The sequence below is a fragment of the Panthera uncia genome, assembly GCF_023721935.1.
Source record: "Panthera uncia isolate 11264 chromosome A3 unlocalized genomic scaffold, Puncia_PCG_1.0 HiC_scaffold_11, whole genome shotgun sequence".
Taxonomy (NCBI): domain Eukaryota; kingdom Metazoa; phylum Chordata; class Mammalia; order Carnivora; family Felidae; genus Panthera; species Panthera uncia.
Window position 1 is genome coordinate 11,190,179 of NW_026057578.1, and position 12,267 is coordinate 11,202,445.

General features: G+C 53.8%; 1 long non-coding RNA gene across 1 annotated transcript; it reads left to right on the forward strand.

Annotated features, from left to right (window-relative positions):
- The first annotated feature begins 2,806 nt into the window (after positions 1 to 2,806).
- Positions 2,807 to 4,325, forward strand: LOC125936062 (uncharacterized). Its single transcript, XR_007461915.1, has 3 exons — positions 2,807 to 3,273; positions 3,752 to 3,843; positions 4,181 to 4,325. It is a non-coding gene; the product is annotated as an uncharacterized LOC125936062 (long non-coding RNA).
- Positions 4,326 to 12,267: the final 7,942 nt, after the last annotated feature.

The following is a 12,267-nucleotide window of genomic DNA, read 5'->3' on the forward strand; positions in this document are numbered from 1 at the left end:
TGGTATTTTTTTTAACAGTTCTTTTCTTTTTTTAATGTTTTATTTATTTTTGAGAGACAGAGAGAGAGAGAGCGAGTGGGGAAGGGGCAGAGAGAGAGGGAGACACAGAATCCGAAGCAGGCTCCAGGTTCCGAAGGGCCGGCACAGAGCCCAATGTGGGGCTCAAACTCACAAACTGAAATCGTGACCTGAGCCAAAGTCGGACACTTACCGGACTGAGCCACGCAGATGCCCCTTATTATTGGTAGTTTTAAAAATCACTTTTCGAGGGGCGCCTGGGTGGCTCAGTCGGTTGAGCGACTGACTTCGGCTCAGGTCATGATTTCACAGTTTGTGAGTTCAAGCCCCACGTCAGGCTCTGTGCTGACAGCTGGGAGCCTGGAGCCTGCTTCCGACTCTGTGTCTCCCTCTCTCTCTGCCCCTCCCCCACTCATGCTCTGTCTCTGTTTCAGAAATAAACATTAAAAAAATAAATAAAAAATAAAAAAAAATAAAAATCACTTTTCGGGACATCTGGGTGGCTCAGTTGGTGAAGCGTCCGACTTCAGCTCAGGTCATGATCTCGTGGTCCGTGAGTTCGAGCCCCACGTCGGGCTCTGTGCTGACAGCTCAGAGCCTGGAGCCTGCTTCCGATTCTGTGTCTTCCCCTCTCTCTCCCCCTCCCCCGCTCATACTCTGTCTCCCTCTCAAAAATAAATAAACATTAAAAAAAAGATTTTTTTTAAATCACTTTTCAGTGGCAGCCCGGAGAGGTGGGGATTATCGAGTCCCTCTTGCAGGGGACAGTTTAAGGCTCACAGGCCCCAACAGGGCAGGCTCAGGAGAGGCACGCCATTCCCTGGCCCCCAGCCTCGGGGCCAAACCTCAACCAGACTGCTCCTTCCTCCCCAGAAAGGAAGTCGAGACTGAAACCAGGGGCTTCTTTTTGGTTGTTTTTTTTCTCTTTTGTTTTTTTTTTTCCTCTCTGTGATGTCGTTCATTTTTGTGAACATCGCACTTATCTGATGTCACAGGTTTTGGGAACCCAAACCGCAGACACAAATACGCCGTGTTATTCTTTGAAGGGTTGTGCAGTGAGATAAGGGAGCTGGGTGCTAGGGGATACGACGCAGGGCTCGTATCTGCAGAATTAGGAGGTCAGGGTTTGTTCTCGGGTTCAACGTCGTCAGCCTCTTTGGGGGGGCCCTCAGTCACCGGTTGCCCAGGCCACACGGTATGTGCTGAGTGCATGCACCTCGCCCACTGCTGTCCAGGACAGCCAGGCGGTGGGCACAGGGGGAACCCAGTGGCCACACGAGTACCACAGCATCAGTCTCTCCTGAGGATGCTGCAGAAAAGGCAGGTGGCCCCAGGCGCCTGGGGCTCAGGCGTGCTGGTAATGTCCACCTTCTGGTGGATTCTGAGTTAACCCGAAAATCCCGTTTGGTTTTCCTGTGCTTTTTTGAGTGTCACTCAAACACTTGAATCCCCTCTCTGACCTAAGTGTCATGAGGCCTGCAAAACCCTGCTTCCTGCTTCCGCCCCGGCCCCCATGCAGACTGTTATCCACACGCAGCCAGGGGGATCCTGTGAAAACCTAAGTCAGGTCACGTCCCTCCTCTGCTCAAAACCCTCCTGTGACTCTCTCTTCACTCGGGCTCAACTCCAAGTCCTTCCTGTGGTCTACCAGGCCTCTGTCTGCCCGTCTTTCCCTCCCCTTCTGTACCCTCTCCTCCATCTCTCCCACACGTTGCGCTGGCTCAGGGCCTTTGCACCTGCTGCCTTCTTACTTCCTTCACTGTAATACCTCTTATCAGAGAGGCTGTTCCTACTCCCTACCACAAGTGTCTTTCTGAAAATAACTGTTTTCTTATCTCGCCTAATTTTTCTTCATAGCTCTTTGTCACCACCCGACATGTTAGCTATTTATTCTTTTGTTTATTATCAGTGCACCTAAGTTCCCAAGACCGTGTGTGTGTGTGTGTGTGTGTGTGTGTATGTGTGTGTGTGTGTGTGTGTGTGTGTGTGTGTGTGTGTGTCTGGTGCCTGGAAATTGCCTGGCACATTGAATAAGCTCCATAATTTCTTTTTTTGTGTGAAGAAATGCAAAGATCTTGGAGCTGTTTCACACCAAAGGGTTCAGATCACCCGGAACAATGCGAATCGTAAGGGACTTTAAAACTGGGGACTTACATGATCGCTCGTGCGGGAATGATCACTGCAGCTTCTGGGGAAGGGCTTGCACCCTGAGTGTGAGGCGTGCACTGTGGGTGGGCCACCAGACACGTTGTGTGGAATACAGACAACTTAATGTCAGTGCCTCCCTGGAAGGGATGTCCCTGGGATTACACCAGATGCTTTGTGTGTGGTGCTTAGCCCCCCGCTTGGCATGGCATGTGCTAAGTGTGCTAGACCTTGCAACCGGCAGGATGGAACCCATGAGGTTGGAAACAAAGGAAGAGGAAGTCTGCGGGTGTGCGTGAGGTCACGGGTACCAGGGTCAGAGCAGGGGGAAGGGGTGGGGGTTCTGTGAGGTGTCTAAGGGAATGCGTCCGGATGGCAGGGGGACTCCACTGAGAAGCCCAGTGTGGAGGGACAGATTTGGAGATTCTTGGGGCAAAGGCGGTGACTGAAGACCCAAGAATTGCCCTAAGTCAGAGACTGTGTGCAGAGAAGGAGCAGAGGTGGGGGTGGAACCCCGAGGGGCTCCCAACGTCCCACCTCTGCTCGGGCTTCTAGCCTGAGACCTGACTGATCTCCTCGGGCTGGGGAGGGAGCCCCCTCCTTGGGCACATGGGCTGATGCCCCCTCAAATAAAAGCGGGTTCTCTCAGCTGCGGAGAAGAGCTGACCACAGCAGGGGTCAAGGACTCAGCAACACCTGTCACACCTGTGCTACAACCAGAACCCTTCCGTCCTGTCCTCTTCTCTCCTCAGCTCCCCGTGACCTCATTTCCGGTCTCACTACACGTATCCGCGGCTACAACAATGCTGTGTAACTGACCACCCCGGCCGCTCCCTCTCCTGAATATGGAATTGTTGCAGGTCAGCTGACCCGCTGTGGGCGTGGCCAGGCGGCTCTGCTGGTCTCGGCTGGACCCATTCACACGTCTGCTCTTCGGCTAGAGGTCAGCAGACCTGGGCAGGCCCGTGGGACTCTGTCCCACCTCACACGTCCCTCCTCTTCTTCTGGGACCCGTGGGCCATCCCCGGTGTCTCTGGTGACGGTGGTGGCACGAGGCAGAAGCACGGGAGCCAGGTGGGAACGTGCGAGTTCCCACTCTCATCTCGTTCGGTTGGTGAAAGCAAGTCACGGGGCTGAGCTCAAGTCAAGGGGGAGGAAATACGCTCCACCCCTCTGTGGGAGGGACCACGAGGTCTCACGTCCCTAGGTGTGGATGCAATGAAGGTCAAAGAGTCCTTTGGCCTCACGTCACCCCCATTCACTGGGGATCCTGCCTTCTTGACATCTCCTTTTCAATCTCACTCATGGGTTTCCCTTTTCTCTCCCTTTTCTCCCTCCATACTCAAGAAAGTAAAAGGCGGAGGGGCTGGTTTGTTACGCAGCATTGCTATAGCTGTAGGTGACTGATACATGTAGGGCATCCAGACAGAAGCTCACGCTGCTGATGGTAGTGTAGAAAAGGAGAAAAAAAAATACGTGTCCCTGATAATATCTTTGAGTCTTTGTGCTAACAAGCCTTGCATTCCTTGTGGCAGACACTGCTCGGTGCCTGTTCAATACTCACGCTCCCTTTTGTCCTTGTTTACAGAACCCTGCTTGTATTTGGGGCGCCAGTGGTCAGCAGAAAGCAGCTACTCTCTCCTAGACTGCCTCGCAGTGAGGAGTGGCCCTGTGATCCAGGTGTGACCGATGCAAATTAAGAGGGGTTCCTGGGAAAGCTTTCAAAAGACAGACAAGGTGGTGGGCACACGGCTCCCCCCCTCGCCCCTTCCTCCCGCCTGTAATGCTGGGTATCGGCTGGGAGGGGAGCGGCCATCTTGCAACCATGACCAACTGTGAGGACAAAGGCCACATGTGCAGGATGGGCGGGTGGAAAGTGGGAAAACACCTGTGCCCCCACCCGGTCGCCGAGTGGCCTCACGCAGTCGTCCTATCAGCCCTGGCTGCCCACCCCTGGTGTTCTCGTAGCAGGAGACGATAGGAACCTGCTAACGGCCAGGTTTTGTGTTACTTGAAGCTGAATGCATGCCCGATGGGTCCACCAAACCTTCTCTGGGCTCCTGACAGGATGAGAAGATGCATTTTCCTGATGTTTAAGCCAGTTCGCATTGGGTTTTCCTGTCCTCGCCTTTGAATGCATCTTAATGAATACCTGAGCTTTGCAGTGAGTTGACTTTTGAGAAACTGAGATATGCCTGATCTTGGACTTGGGTGAAATGGGGGGTAGGGCAGAGGGTCACTCTTGTTCTCCCTGGAAAATCAGATGGCGAGGGAGGCAGTATGATTTCCCGGGATCTTTCTGCCAGGACCAACAGGGCTCAGGGCCTACCTACCTCCACTTTAGATATCCATGAAGAGCCCTGACTAAGGAAGGTGGTTATTCTTTTGTTTTTGAAGAGGGAGGCTAAGGTTCAAGGAGGCAGATTTACACCTGAGGCTCTCAGCCAGAGCTGGGTCTGCCTGACTGTGGGACCATCTTCTTCTCCTTTCCAGGCTCCTGGTTTCTCATCAGTAGAATGGGATTACTCAAGATCAAAGCTTTGCAAATATTTCATTTCAAAGTAGGTAAAACCCTTTTATAGCTGAAACTTTACTTATTGTCCAACCCATAAAACAGATAAAAGAGAAACTGCTCAAGGGGGAGGGGGGGATCAGGAGGCCTGCAACCTCCTCCTGGGGCACCAGGGCCCCCAGGCACCTCACTGCAACCCTGGGCTCCCTGGGAGGCTTTTAGGAAACACCAGTCTAGATTATTCCAACGCCTTTGGGAAAACCTGAATTTAAGAGAGGAGTTTCGGGGCACCTGGGTGGCTCAGTCAGTTAAGCGTCCGACTTCGGCTCAGGTCATGATCTCACAGTTCATGGGTTCGAGCCCCACGTCGGGCTCTGGGCTGACAGCTCGGAGCCTGGAGCCCGCTTCGGATTCTGTGTCTCCCTCTCTCGCTCTCTGCCCCTCCCCCACTCATGCTCGGACTCTCTCAAAAATAAAATAAACGTTACAAAAAAAACAAGAGGGGAGACTCTGATCTTGCAAACATCACTAAAATGTTTTGCAGAAGACAGGCACACACAGCAAAACAAAACCAAAGGCTTTCCAGTGGTGCAAAAGGACAAGGGACAGAAAGTCACCTCCCTCCCATCTCTGACTCACCAGTCCTGCCTGTGCAGCCACTGCTCCCGGGGACTCGTGCCTCTCCCAGAGATGGTCTGTGGTCTCACAGCAAATATGTAGTGTATTGTCCCCTCTTTCTGTAACACACACACACACACACACTGGAATATTCTATAATCACCGTGTGGATCTTATATCTTGTTTTTCTCGGTTAACATTACACCTCGGTGGTTTTTCCAAATCAGCACTCAGAGGTCTACTTCATTCATGTCAATGATTGCATGATATTGGAAAACTGGTTCATTTATTTGGCTGAAAGACCCCTATTCCTGGGCACTAGGGTTGTTCCCAGTCTTCCACCAGGTCAAAGAAGCCCACCGTGAAGGTCCTTAGGTCCTTACACATGCATCTCGGTGCACACGTGTTATTTTAGATGCTTGGTTTTTCTCTCTCTCTGCTTTGTGCCTTTTTTTTTTTCCTTATTAGTATTTTCAAATTTTTATTCCATGAACATGTCCCATTTGTATAATAATTAAAAAGATATGTTTATAGGCCCAGGCCTCACACTTCAGCCAAGTTAGATAAACAGCTCCACGCAGAAGCACAATTCAGAAAGAACAAAAATGGGCCTCTGCCACTGAGGCCTGTTTGGCCGGGACGTTGCCTTTCTAGACAGTCGTGTGCCAAGGCCCGGCCCTGCCTCTGCTGCAGCACACCCTGCTATGCAGGGTCTGGGTTCTAGCTCGGGCTGTGCCCTGACGTGCAGGGTCTGGGTTCTAGCTCGGGCTGTGCCCTGACGTGCAGGGTCTGGGTTCTAGCTCGGGCTGTGCCATTAACTTGCCAGGTGATTCCAGGCAAATCGCTGAGCCTGGCTAGGCTGTCAGAAGGGCGTTGACCGCGTGCCAGGCTCTGAGCTAGGGATGGTACGGTGTCTGACAACACTGGTGTTATTATCCCCACTTCCCAGATGAAGAAAAAAAGACTCAGAGGAAGAAGCACTTGCCAGTCTCCCCCCGGGTCAGTCAGGGGATCGCCATCCATCTAACGCATCCAACCTCCCCGGAAGGTATCAGTCCACCCTCAAGTGCCAGCGGCTCTATACTCAAAATATAGCCTGTCTCTCGCCCAATCCTCACCACGGCCTTCCAGGCCCTCCGTGATCCGCCCCCACCAGCTTTACAACACCATTCTTGTCCCCGACGCTTCCCCTGGCTCTCTCTGCCCCATCACCCCAGCCTCATTCCCAACCGCAGGGCCTTTGCGCTTGCTGTGTTCCCTGCCTTGGATTCTTTTCCTTACTGGCAGGTCCAGTCCCAGGCTGAGACACGTGAGATGCCCAGGGTGAAAACTTTAAGGAGGCACTCGCTCTCAAGTGCCAACCTGCCCTCGAATAAGACTGAGAGCAAGCGTCCCCTCTCATTCTGCAGACTGGGTCGCGCCCTGGTCTCCCCCTCATCTAGCACTGCTTCCCAGACGTGGTTCTTGTCATCCTTGGAGCCTTGCCTTAAGTGACCTCCCCTCCTCAGAGAGCCCTCCCTGACCATCTTAGTTAATGCTGTCCCTGTCACCATCCAGCCCGCCACATTGTCTTGTTTCCTTTGTTGCTCTTATTACAAAAGTAATTGTTTCACACCCACATCTCTGTCCACGGGGTTGTAAGTCTATGATGGCAGGGACTGTGTCTTCTGAGGTATTTTCCCCAGTGCCCAGCTCAGTGCCAGCATTATGGAAATACTCCATAAACATGTGTGGGATGAATGAATGAATGAATGAGCTGGTCAACAGCGGAACCAGGATTTGAACCCAGGTTGGCCTGACTCCAAAGTCAGTCCTCCTGTCCACGACTGAGAAACAAGGAGTTTAGAGCCAATCGGCCAGGGGACCCTTGACTGCGGCCTGTGTCACAGCCTGTCCTGTGTGTCCAAGGACAGACTGCCCGAGGAAACTTCTGGCAGGGAGGAGCCTGGCCACAATCGCGGGGGCTGCTCTCAGCCTCAGGCCTTCATGAGGCCAGCTGTGCCCCCCCACCCCCAGCCCTGCCCCGTTCTAGTTTTTATTTTTAGCGGCGAGTTTTTGGGCACAGCGAACTCTCCTTAGGAAAAGTCCAACAAGAGGATGAGGGAGGCGGTTTTGAAATCCGGTGGGAAAGTAGGTCAGGCCGGGTGGCTGGCCGGGGTCCAGACGATAAGGCCTCGGTGGAAGTTTAATAACGTGAGCGGCCGTATCCATGACATAATTCATAACTGAGAGGAAATGGCAATTAAGGGGCAATTGTGCAATGCGGGACAAGCCTCCTTCGCAGCTCATAAAAGCAGGAGGATGCTGTCACTCTGGGGCCACTGGGGGCTGGGCTGGCGGCCCACAGGGACCAGGGGCTCAGTTTCCGTATGTGGGGGTTTGCGCCCATCTACCCTCTCTCCTTCAGGCCTCGGGGAATGGGGGGGGCATGTAAAGCAGAGACGCCCTTGAGCTAGCACCTACTATGTGCCCAGATGGGCTCAGGGCTGGGGTGAGAGCCACAGAAATGGAAATTTGCTGTGGATAGGAGATCTGCACGCAGCTGGGCCATTTTGATGCCTGCCTTGTCAAAATGGAAAATGGCTTTGATTATCGAATAAACTGTACAACAGATACCTCTGATCCTTATTCCATCTCTCCTCTCCCCATACCAGTTCCTATGGATTTTCAATTTCTCCTTTATACGTTCTCTATTTTTTTTATCTTTCCGTGAGCACTCTGTGCTTTTATAACCAGTTACACACACACACTGAATCCACCCTGGCACCTTCTTTCCTCCTTGAACAAGTCAGGTATGTGCCCACCCCAGGACCTTTGCACTTGCTATGCCCCCTGCCTGCGATGCTCTTCCCCTAGACATCCACATGGCTCACCTCTCAACTCCTTCAGGTGTTTGCTCAAATGTCATCTTCCCGTTGAAGACTTAGCTGACCAACCTTTTAAAAACAAAGAGATTTTTGCCCCTCTTGTTCGTAGCTACACCCCCAGGGTCAGGAACTGCGCCTGGAATACTGTAGGTGCTCAGGAAATACTGGTGAATAGAGTGAATGAATGAATGAACGAATGTTTGCTATGATTACTGACTGATAAAAAGGCTGGCCCAGGTGTCTGCAGCCGGCATTTGTTCTGAGTGGTCAGAGCTCAGAAAGGAGGTGGTCAGGTCAGGAGGTGGACCTCCTCCCACCCCCCCTGCCCCCCCCCAGCCCCGCTCCGCCCTGGGAGCTCCTTGGCCGCTTCAGATAAGAGGCTCAATGCATAGACCACTGACTCCGCCCATCTACCAACACTCTCATGCAAAGGAGCAAAGCCCTGTATGCAGAAGGGGTTCCTCGCAGAGCTTGTCACGACTGTGCCCACGCACACGCACACACACTCACTCAGTGCCCTCACGCACACTCAGATACACCCGACCTGGAGGTCCAGACCCTGGGACACACGCACACACACACACGCCAGCCCTTCTGGAAGGTGGAGGCCCTGGGGAGACAATCCTCAGCGGTATTTTGAGAAGCGGGGTCAGACCGCGTGCCCTGACCCCCGGCCACCCTGGATCTCTCCACCCTGACCCCAGACAGCCAGGAAGCCGCCCAGTGTGGGCAAATCGGGTTGGGGCCAGTTCTGTAAGCAGTGGGTGTGTAATGCCCACATCAGCCCTGACTGTGCCGCCTCGGGGCATGTCTGCCCGGCTCATCTGTGCCCAGGGCACCCGCCCACTTCCTCCGCATCAGAGGGCGGGCTGGCCCTGCTGACATCAGGCGGTTTCTGGGCCTGCCTGGCACGCAGCACAGAGGAAGGAAGCAATCTTTCCCAGCCACGGGGGCCCACTCGAGGAGTCCCGGGCGAGCATGGCACTCCGTGACCCGGGTCCACTGCGCCGGGCTGCCAGCCCCTTCGCCGGCAGGGGCACCGTGGCCCACAGTAGGGCCACGGTTCGGAGGACTGGGCTCTTTGCGTGAGCCCCCTGCATCTTCGAGCACCTTCCCTCCTGGCCCTGAGAGTAACGACGACAGTGACTGATACTCATCCGGCCCTTTTTGTGGGTCAACCGCTGCTCTAACTCCCTGGGGATTATCTCATTATGTCTTCACAACAGCCCTCCCGCCGGGTGCTGTCGGCAGCCTCATTCTACATGTAAAGGAAGGAGGCACAGAGAGGTTGGGGGACCGGCCCACAGAGCAGGATTTGATCCCCGGTGGTGGTCTGGCTCCAGATCCCCACTCTCAACCACCCCCACCCTCCCCGCTGGCTTGCGTGTGTCATTTCTTCTGCCTGCTTGTTTTTGTGAGCCTCTGATATCCGTGGCTTCGCACGGTGCATCCGTCTGAATCTTGATGAGCCGGGCACCGGTATTAGCCCCATTTCACAGATGAGGAAACTGAGGCTTCAATGGCCCCCCTGGGCAGACGGCTAGGAAGAGGCAGAGCCGGGTTTGTACCTGGGTCTGAGGGTTCTCTGTGTGACGTCAGGTCATCCCTCTGATGGGACCAGAGGGAGGGAAACGGGGACCTTGGCGGCCATAGAAGAGTCAGAGAAATAATAACACATGGAGGACGACAGCACTTTGTTTTTCCTTTAAAAATAATGGGAAATAATGAATGCGCCATAAAATCCATAGACATTCACGGGTTCCATTTAATGAGTTCTGACAGGTGCACCTGAGAATCGACAATCTCAAACAAGATAGAAACACTTCCATGACCAGGCTTCTCCAGGCTCCTTCCCGAGCAACCTTCTGCCACCCGCAGTCCCGGGTCACCCCTGAGCTGTGGGCCAGCATCCCCGGGTAGGTTTGTCTCGTCCGGAGTTTCAAACAGAGCGAACCGTGCAACGTTTGCCTCTTGTATGTGGCTTCTTCCCCTCAACACACTGCCTGCAAGGTTCGCCATGCTGCTCCGGTATCAGCAGCTGGCTCCCTTTATGGCTGAGTGATGTTCCGGCTTCTTTATCCAGCTTGCGGGGGATGGCGTCTGAGGTGCCGGCTGTTGCGAACGTCCGTGCACACTGAGCACTTACCTTGGGCCAATCGCAGTGTCGACCCAATGTCCTTCGCAGGCACTGCGTCTGCTAATCTCCACGGCAGGTGGATATGCCACCGTCCCCACTTCGGGGCAGGAGGAAATGCAGGCTCGGGACGAGAAACCCAAAGACGCACAGCTCACCGTGTCCAGGGCAGAATAAGAACGCCAAGTGAGGGGCGGAAGATGACAGACAGGTCCCCCTGGCCCTGGGAACGCACGTTTAGTGGAAAGTGAGCAGGAGCAACCACAGTGAGCTCAGCATACTGCATTTATTAGGCACCCACTATGTTCCTTTGCGTGGGTCAACCCATTCGGTCCTCCCAACAACCTCTGTTATCCTGTTTCACAACTGGAGAAACGAAGGCCCAGGAGGATGAGTCGTATCTCCAGAGTCACAACGCCAGTGACGAGCAGAGCTCAATCACTCAGGCGATCAAGTCCTTTAACCAGAAGGCTACGCGGCCACATGAGCCCTCCTATTTAGTTCGTGCCGCTAGTGGGCCAGGCTCAGGTCCTGCGTTGCCCTGGAGGCATTTCCACTCATGATTATACCTCTCCTCCCGTCTGGGAGCTCCCCCAGACCGGGCAGTTCGGGATCCAAGGGCTTGGTGCTGGGAGTGCAAGCAGCAGGTTTGAAGGCCAAGAGCAGGACTCTAAAATGTATGTGTTTATTTAGTAATCACTACACCCAGTGTGGGGCTTGAACCCACGATGCTGAGATCAACAGTCGCAGCCTCCTCCAACTGGGCCAGCCAGCCGCCCCAAGAGCAGGACTCTAAACACAGCCTCTGAATCCGGGCTGTGCCATTTGCTGGCTGTGTGACCTTTGATCAGTCACTTAACCTCTCTGAGCTTCCATTTCCTAATCTGTAAAATCAAAGATGGTGGTGATGGTAATGACCTCAGGAGGATGCAGTGAGTCAAGTATTGAATTATTAGAGCCAACATTGACCTGCATTTTCCTACCTGCTGGGGGCCTGTCAATGCCTAACAAGCCTCAACAGTAAGCTTGCAAACACGTGCTGTTTGACCCCCATTTTACAGACCAAAAAACCGAGTCTCCAAATATCATCTCCATGCCAAAACTCTCCACACGCACATCTTCTGCCAGGACGTGTCACCTGAAGTCAGGCTTGGGTACCCAGCTGCCACTCAACATGCCTCCATGTAAGATACAGAACTTCTTACCCTCCCGCACAACCCCACCCCTTCCTGCGGCCTGCTTCACTCTAGAAAATGCCACCTCCGTCTTTCCAGGGGCTCAGGCCAAAAGCCTTAGTGTCCTCACTGGCTCCTCTCCGTCTCTAACCCCCGACCCCCTGCATCACATCCATCAGCCTTCAGAAGGCAGCCCTACCCGGGTGTGAGTGACCGAGTGCTTACGTGGGTTATGGCAGTGTCTTCCAAATTATCTCCCCCATTCTGCCTTTTCTCCCTACCCAAAGGAAATCAGCTCGTGTCTCTCCTCTGTTCAACACCCTCCTGTGGTTTCTGTGTTACCCAGAGTAAAAGACAAGGTCCTGGCAGTGGTCCATAGGTCCTGCATGGACGCCCCCCACCTTGCTCTCTGACCACTCCCCTCTAGCCACACTGGCCGGCTCCCTGCTCCTGGAACCTACCACGAATGTTGCAGCCCCAGGGCCTTTGCACTTGCTGTTCCTGTTGCCTGGGACTCTCTTCCCAGAGATAACCGCATGGCTCCTCTCTCACTTCCTTCAGGTCTTTGCTCAGATGTGAATGTATCCAGCGGCTTCCCTGTCGACCCCGTTTAAACGAATAGGCCCCTTCATCAGCACTCCTTGCCCCCCTTCTCTCCATGGCACCCATCACCAACTGACATGTGGAATTTTAACTTTTATTAGTATCGTCGTCATTACTAGTTTTGCATGTTTCCACCCACTGTGCCACGCAAGGGCAGGGTCACCCTGCAGCTTCCTCAGCACCTCTGTGTCTGGT